The following is a 6928-nucleotide window of genomic DNA, read 5'->3' on the forward strand; positions in this document are numbered from 1 at the left end:
GATCTCTTCCAGGGTGGCTTTTGAGGTGGGAGTCCTCTTCCTTGCCTCTGATTCTCTTTCCCAAGAATGACATCCTTGATGAAGTCCACTTTTCCCCTTAAGGAGAAGCAAGCAGTAGGGGAGAAAGAGTCCTGTTACTGCTAGTTACATGGTGACTTTGACCTTAGCTGGCCCAAACTTTTCCTTATAGAGTTTGGAGAACTGAAGTCCAGACACACGAAGAGCTTTGCTCAAGATCTCAGGGTGAGTTTGCAGCAAAGCCAAGGCTGGTCTTCCTTAGTCGCTCTCCCTCGCTAACGTGCCTTAGCCCTGCCAGCCTCAGCCAAAGCTGGGACAACCACTGGGCCTGGTCAGCAGGGGACACAGTGCAGTCCGAAGTGGAGTCTATCAATCCCAGGTCTGAGGCCTGAGAAACCTTTTTGGTCATACAGACATTCCCTTTGCAGGATTCTGTGTGCACCAAGAAAGCATTCTCTGTTTCTTCCCTTCCCAGAAATTAACTTTCTTCCCTTGTTTCCTATAGTCAGAGCAAGCACCCACCTCCATCCCCAGCATCCAGGGCTTTGAAGTGGGACCTACCAGTTCACAGGTGGGTCTACTTCACTTCAAGGAAGCTTAGTAAGCCTTCCCATGCCAATCCTTATTAAGACAGCCAAATATAAACATTAAAGAAAGAGAAAGTCCTTGAAAAAAAACCGAACCAAATCCTATAAACTGCTCATTAAAATGTGGCCCTCGGGATCCCTGGGTGGCGCAGCGGTTTAGCGCCTGCCTTTGGCCCAGGGCGTAATCCTGGAGACCTGGGATCGAATCCCACGTCGGGCCCCAGTGCATGGAGCCTGCTTCTCCCTCTGCCTATGCCTCTGCCTCTCTCTCTATCATAAATAAATTAAAAAATTAAAAAAAAATGTGGCCCTTATCACTCTAATCCCAATCTTATCACCACACTTCAGTAGAACACTTCTTTCAAGCCGGTCAGAACACTGTTTTCAGGGTCCAACATTGTACCTTTGATGTTTCTGTTTCAGGGCCCTTCTCCTCACTCTCCATGGATAAGATACTTGCACTGGATTCCACTGTCAAGCCTCTCTGACTTTGCAAGGATGAGGGACAAATAGTTGGAAGGAGGAGTGAGGTAGTGCTTCCCCCGCCCCCTGCTTGGGCTCCAGCTACCCCCTCCTTCCCCATCAAAGGATCAAAGGGAGGGATGAGTTATCACCTCAGCAGGGTGTGGTGGCCCTGGCTTCCTGGTAGGAGCCGATTTCTTAACTGATTTATTTACTTCCCTGGCCCTTTTCTCATCTTTCTGATTAATAGTTTAGTTGGGGGTTCTGGGAAATTTATATCCAATTGTTACCATAGCAACCAGCTCTCTTACACAGGATACCATAGAAAATGCATTTGGGGTCTTCTGAAGGAGTTAGGTTTACAAGGATCTCAGCATATACCAGGGCACAATGGGTAAGACAATGTTCCACCAATATGAGTAAGAATTATGAGCAAGGATATGAAGTGGTCTTGCCACACTGTAAATTGGGAAGGACAGTTTTAGTGTCTTCCTTCTCCCCTTTCCTTGTCTATCTTTTCCGGGACATCTCTCCTCCTCAGTGTTTTCCATAGGTCCCCAGAAAGTTAGTTCCCCACAGTCCAAGGGGAGGGAGTCTCAGAGAGTCTCATTTCCTTTTGGCAAAAGGAGGAATTTGTAGCAGGGAGAACCATCTGAAGATGGAATTATGGAGCCGTGAGAGGTAATGATCTCTCCATCACTGGAAGTATGTGAATGGGAGCCCATCAGAGGGCTCTAGAGAGGACTGCATGAAAGATGGCATGAGGGGTGGTATGTATGGGATCTCTGGATCCCTCCCAGCCCTGGGATGCAGGAGGTGAACTGAGCCTCCTTGTGAACCAGTTGCACCTTCCCCCAACTAAGCAGAATGTCAGAGTTGAGGATTTTAGCTCCCTGGGTGTCTGGGGTGTCCATTGTGTCCTCATAAACTAAATGCCCAGCATAATGCCTGGCCCATGGGTGAATGAATGAATTTCTTAGGGTTTTATTAAGTGCAGTAGGCACAATCTACTGTTTGTGTTCTTTTATTATGATAATAAAAACTTGCTGTTTAAAACCTGCCCAAGGGATCCCTGGGTGGCACAGCGGTTTAGCGCCTGCCTTTGGCCCAGGGCGCTATCCTGGAGACCCGGGATAGAGTCCCAAGGCGGGCTCCCGGGGCATGGAGCCTGCTTCTCCCTCTGCCTATGTCTCTGCCTCTCTCTCTCTCTCTCTCTGTGACTATCATACATTAAAAAAAAAAAATTAAAAAAAAAAACCTGCCCAAATAACACCTTGAGCTGGAAGCAGAAAAAAATGACATTGTTTATAGAAGCCCCTCCCACATATTGGAGTGATTCCCTGAATTATAGTTGAGACTTACAAGTGTTTGTTTTTTACAACCATGTGGAGGCCATGCAGCATAGGGAAAGGCTCTCCGTGGATAAGTCCCTGATTCACCCTGTGCCTCCATTTTCTCCTTTGTGAAATGAGAGTAATAGAAATCATCAGGAATGAGCAGCTGATGGGTAGAGATTGCCTACAGTGTTGCGTCCAGAAGGATTCAGAAGTTGTTTCTGGGCTCAAAGAGTATATGGTAATAGGTTAGCAATGTCTGCCCTGGGCACCAGTCGGGACGTGGGGGCCTATGTGTTTTATATTAGTCAACCCTAGCCTAGGTGATCTTGAAGGGCCCAGATAGTTCTAGATGCCGAGACTGAAGGTCACTCCAGCCATTCTAGGTATCCTCAATCATTCTTTGCTGATTTTGGCTGAACTGTCTCACATGCTTGGGGCCTTTGCTGGGACAACTGGACTGACTCACTGCCTCATCCTCCAGTACAGCCTTGCCTGGGCTTGTTCACATGGTGGGGCCAAGGTTCCCAAGAGAGCAGTGATGGTACAAGGCCTCTTGAGGCTTAGACCTGGAAGTAGGATAATGTCACTTCTGCTACAGTCTATTGGTCAGAGCTAGTCACAGTGTCTGGAGGTGGGGAAATAGACCCCATGTTTTGGGAAGAGATGCAAAATCAACAACCACAAAACAGCATAGATACCAGAAGAGAAATAATGGGGCCATGTTTGCAAACAATCTTGCAAACATAATTCCACCTTTTTAAACAAAAACCAGAGCCTTGAGTTTATTACCCATGTGCCCCAATGAGCAAGTGGGGATGAATTCTGTTCTTTTCCACTGTCTGATTCAAGCCTATTTTTAGATGTAGTCTAATAAAATGAATTTCACACCTGGGTTACTCACCCACTAACAAACACTCTATTCTTATCAATGCCTGGGACAAACTCCTAGGCAGCCTAGATTTGTAGTTCCATTACCGCCCAGCACAATAATTGTTAATTACTTGCTTTATTTGGTTCTGTTGCGTTTGCCAATAGTCAATTACCTATGTTAGGTTTTCTTGTGATCAGTGGGGCTTATCCAATATTGCAGCTCAGCTCTGTTTTTGTCTCAGAGATGTCTTTTCCAAGAGAGTTAAAGAAAACCCTTGTTCACTAGTTTATTGAATATTAGCCTTTATCTGCTTATTTCAAAGGATCCTTATTCACTGCTGCAAGCACCAAAGTGCTCAGGCTGAGCTCTTAGAATCGAACAAAAGACTAGAGATAAGCCCCCCTTTGCCTGATCTGGCTAAATCCCAGTACGTGGAATAGAGGAAAGAACAAATTGTGGGGTCCTGGGGCATTTGTTTAGTTCATGCCTGAATCTCTGAAACTGCCTATCCCCTTTAATCCAGCCTCCACATTGCGGCCAAGAGACCTAACACAGAGATCTGATCACATTACCCATGTTAGAGTGCATTGATGGGCCCAGTTCTCCAGTCCTCCTACTTATGTCCTGTGTTGTATGACTTTGCAGGTGCATGCCTTTGAGTGTGGACCAGGCCATGTAACTTCTTTTGGCGAGCAGAATGAGGTAGAAACACGCCATTTCTGAGGCCTGGCCTCCAGACATGTTGTATGCCTCCCTTTGTACCCTGTGCCTCTGCCATTGCCATGATCAAGGCACACCCACGTTGGCCCCGTGGTCTCAGGAGGAAAAGAGATTTGTGGAGAGCCAAACCACTGCAGCAAAGCCCAGCCAGAACCAGCCAAACCCAGTTGACCCCAGATGGGTAAGTCATAAACACGATTTTAAACTATTGAGATTTGGGGTGGTTTGTTATGTAGCAAAAGCGGATTCATCATTCTTTTTTTTTTTATTTTATTTATTTATGATAGGCACACAGTGAGAGAGAGAGAAGCAGGCTTCATGCACCGGGAGCCTGACATGGGATTCGATCCTGGGTCTCCAGGATCGCGCCCTGGGCCAAAGGCAGGCGCTAAACCGCTGCGCCACCCAGGGATCCCCGGATTCATCATTCTTGTGTGTAATCCCAGCACTGCTGGCCTATAGCTTCAGGCATAAGGTCCGGGGAAAGCCTTCCAGCATCTGGGCCCAGCTACTCCTTCTATCTTGGTGCCTCCAGCTCTCCCTTTTCATATTACATTTCAGCAATGACCCGCAATTCTTCAGATGCATCATGCTGGCTCACATTTCTCTGCCTCTGCACCAGATGTGCCCTCTGCCTGGAATGACATTCTCCTCTCCTTTGCCCAGAAAACTCCTATTCATCTGTCAAAACCCAGCTCAGGCATTATCTTTTCCAAGAAAATTCACTGTGGTCTCCTCTCCCCTGTGGTAAATCATTCTCACGTCTGTAAAAGGTCTGGACTCATTTATATGTCCACTGTTACCATGTGACATGGTATTATGATGTGGGTTCTTTTTATTTTGTTTTTGCCCATCTTTGCTTGAGGACAAGGACAGCCTTAATTAATCAATGTATTCTATTTTTTAAAAAAGATTTTATTTATTTATTAGAGAGAGAGAGAGAGAGAGGGAGAGAGAGAGAGGTAGAGACACAGGCAGAGAGAGAAGCAGGCTCCATGCAGGGAGCCCAATGCAGGACTCAATCCCAGATCTCCAGGATCACGCCCAGGGACTGAAGGCAGCACCAAACCGCTGGGCCACTGGGGCTGCCCCATCAGTGTATTCTTAGTATCAAGAATAGCGCCTGGTTCCAGCAATGTTTGATAACTAAATGAGGTGTTGGGTTCCTTTCTTGCTGGAGGATTTGCCCGCAATGGGAAGACGTCATTTCTTCCTTTTCCCCCCTAAATTCAAATGGTGGATTTGTTTATGTTGTATCATTTCACTTAGGGTCTGATTCCGCTGTAGCCGGTGCTCAAGCACTGAGTGAACAAATGAATCCTGGGTCCTATGGGTGCCCCTGCTGGGCTATGAACCCCTCCATGGCTGAAGCTGGGTTTTCTTACCTCTATACCCGTGGTGCTGGCACCAGGTCTGTACATGGGCAGTATCAGAAAGTCCATTTTTTAAAAATATTTGTATTTCTGGAACATCTATCAAGTGCCAGGCACTGTTCTAGGTGCTGTGGATAGGCGGTGACCAGATAGACATGGGTCCCTGAGCAGGCATTTTAACTGGGGAGACAGGAGAGACAGTAAATATAGCTCGGTTAAGTAAAGTGTTCCTGCTTGTTCCTGTGGCCGGAGGAATTCACTTTGCATTTGGATGTTATGTTTGTGGGTGTCCAACTTAAAAATTAACCATTTGTCAATAGTGCTCAGGAAGCTGAGGCATCTCAAAGAGAGAATAGCTGTTCTCCAGAAGAGTGAACCCAGAGATACAACTAGAGGTCGGTGCTACACCTGACATTAGCTGGGGTACACTGTGGGTGGGCAGGGAAGTTTGGAATATGAGCCCTATTCCCAATGGCTCTAAGGCACATTGCAAGTCGCAAGTGCTGATTTGCAATCGAGCTGTTTTTCAAAGGTTGGACAACTTTATATATTGCGCTCCAGGGTGAGTGGTAACAGAAATGTATTTAATTAATGATGTGGGGGAGGCCAACCAGTAAATAAATAATTACAAAGGTGACAAGCCCTTTATGAAGGGACCTGAGATGAAGTTGGGAGGAAGGCAGGGGCCTTGAGACTGGTAAGGGCGTTGGATTTTATTGTGGGTGCATCAGAAACCAGAGGAGAGACGACATCTGATTTGTGTTTAAAGAATATCACTTCTGCTGCCATGTGGAGTACATTTTTATTTAATTGAATCAAATATTTCTGGAGAGCATCCCAACAAATTGGCTTCTAGTTCTTGGAACCATCACCTCCCCGTGCTGAATTTCGCGACCACCTTATACAACTTAGGGCCCTAATTTTCCAAGGAGACAAACATTCAATTTCTGGTTTAGATTTGCATGAGAAAGAGACCTTAATTACTCTGATCTCTAACACCTCTGAGGAGCTGATTTGAGCTTTTCAGATGCAAAGAGTGTTAATTGGCTAAGGGCCCAGCTGAGCTTACCCCCCACCTCCAAGTGGGTAGGGGGTGGGGATGGGGATGAGGATGGGGCTGGGAGATGGGGAAGAGAGTTGGAGAAGAGGGGGCACTTCACATTGTCAGTTTCTTGGAGGTCTGCAAAAGGCAATGGAGAGATCAACACACAGCAGTTTTGCCTACTTTCTTCCCTTCAAGATCCAGCTCACCCCCACTTATTCTAGAAGCTTCCTCCAGCTCCATTTCCGCCCCAGGATCTCCCCAACTGGTTCATGGATGCCAGTGCCTCCTTGGGATCCTGGTTTCTAATTACAGACTTCCCACACTGCACTGGATAGTCTGTTAACTGGGCCACCCTTCCACCTGAAAGACAAAGACCTATCTCATGCAGCTTTGCCTCCTTGCACAGCCCAAAGTGGGCACCCAGGAAATGTGGAACAAATGAGTAATAGAACAAATAGTAATAATGATAATGTTAATTATAGAAGCTGTCACTTATATAGGGCTTCCTGTGATCC

General features: G+C 46.6%; 1 long non-coding RNA gene across 1 annotated transcript; it reads left to right on the top strand.

Annotated features, from left to right (window-relative positions):
* The first annotated feature begins 450 nt into the window (after window positions 1-450).
* Window positions 451-6434, top strand: LOC112650078 (uncharacterized). The gene is made up of 4 exons (XR_003129935.3): window positions 451-589; window positions 1029-1135; window positions 3921-4176; window positions 4283-6434. It is a non-coding gene; the product is annotated as an uncharacterized LOC112650078 (long non-coding RNA).
* The last annotated feature ends 494 nt before the right edge of the window (window positions 6435-6928 follow it).

The sequence above is a fragment of the Canis lupus genome, chromosome 11, assembly GCF_003254725.2.
Source record: "Canis lupus dingo isolate Sandy chromosome 11, ASM325472v2, whole genome shotgun sequence".
Lineage (NCBI taxonomy): Eukaryota > Metazoa > Chordata > Mammalia > Carnivora > Canidae > Canis > Canis lupus.